At 49.2% G+C, this 1,481-nt stretch overlaps 1 pseudogene; it reads left to right on the top strand.

The window, feature by feature from the left end:
• The first annotated feature begins 603 nt into the window (after nucleotides 1-603).
• Nucleotides 604-1,032, top strand: LOC116074410 (annotated as a pseudogene).
• The last annotated feature ends 449 nt before the right edge of the window (nucleotides 1,033-1,481 follow it).

Genomic DNA, 1,481 nt, shown 5'->3' with positions numbered 1-1,481 from the left:
CTCATTGTGAAGTGAACTGCCTGAGAGAGAATGAGCTCACCATCGCGGAGGGAGTTGAGCTTATTATCTTGAAAGTCATCCATTCGCCAGGATGTCTAGGGATACCCACGCCAGAGGAGATTGGTTCCCAGAAAACTGATGGACACAGAGACCCTGAGGATTCCCACCAATAGCTTTGCTTGCGCAGGCACGTACTTCCTTTCTCCACACAGGCACATATGTTTCATTTCTCCAATTGTTTAGGACAAACATTCCTCTTCAAGCCCGATGGACAATTGGATGTTGAGACCCTGAGGCTGTGGTACATCCACTAAGAACTGTTTTCTGTTTTCTTTGATTTCCTGGGTTCTCCTGGCTCCCAGGTTCCCACAGTAACATCCAGCTTGATAGGACCCCGGTTAGAAACTGTGCTTCTGACATCTTGTCAGTTCCTCATTGGAGACATTAAACAACGTCACCTCTACCTTCCCCAATACAGGCCCGCAGATGTGGGTTCTTAGGTAGAAGCCACAAGGTGTGGGGTAGGGACGGGGTTGGGGGCTAATAATGTTTTCAGCATAAAGGTAGCATATGTTCACAAAGAAAAAGAGACACAAATCCTGGAGAAGGTGTATGGAAATGGCTCCTCACAAGGGGAAGGGAAAGAAGGAAGAACAGGTCATCATCAGCCTTGGGCCTCAGATGGCTGAAGGAGAGAATGTATTTGGTGTCTGCCACATCTTTGCATCCTTCAGGGACACCCTCGTCCATGTTACCGATCTTTCTGGCAAGGAAACCATCTGCCGAGTGACTGGTGGAATGAAGGTGAAGGCTGACAGAGAGATGGAGTCCCCTCCTTATGGAGCCATGTTGGCTGCCCAGGATGTGGTCCAGAGGTGCAAGGAGCTGGGCATCACTGCTCTGCATATCAACAGGGCCAAGACCCCTGGGCCTGAAGCCCAGTCAGCCCTCAGAGCTCTTGCTCTCTCTGGGATGAAGATCAGGCGGATTGAGAATGTCACCCCCATGCCCTCTGACAGCTCTCGAAGGTAGCGGGGGTCGTCGTCGAGGTCACAGTCTGCAAACAGGACTTCTCAAATTATTTTCTGTTAATAAATTGCTTTGTGTAAGTTAAAAAAAAAAAAAAAAGAATCCACGGAACATCAGCCACTGGTGCTCATTTTAAATCTGTGAGGTGTGATCCTGCTGTTTTCTGAATGTTTTGCTTTATGAATTATGTACGGAATGCTTTTGAGATGGGGGTCTTGTGTCGCCCAGGCTGTTCTAGAACTTGCTCTCCAACTGAAGTTGACCTTTAATCTTCCAGCGCCCATCTTCCCGTTTATGTGGTGTCGGGGTCAAAAGCAGGGCTCTGTGCACGCCGGGCAAGCACCCTAACTGAGCCACATCACCAGCATTTACAAATTGAATTTCCATTCCCAGCACTTGGGAGGCAGAGGCAGGCGGATTTCTGAGTTCGAGGCCAGCCTGGTCTACAGAGT

Source organism: Mastomys coucha, unplaced genomic scaffold (assembly GCF_008632895.1).
Source record: "Mastomys coucha isolate ucsf_1 unplaced genomic scaffold, UCSF_Mcou_1 pScaffold3, whole genome shotgun sequence".
NCBI lineage: Eukaryota > Metazoa > Chordata > Mammalia > Rodentia > Muridae > Mastomys > Mastomys coucha.
The sequence above is the reverse complement of the archived record's forward strand: the minus strand, read 5'-3'. Positions and strand labels throughout refer to the sequence as shown.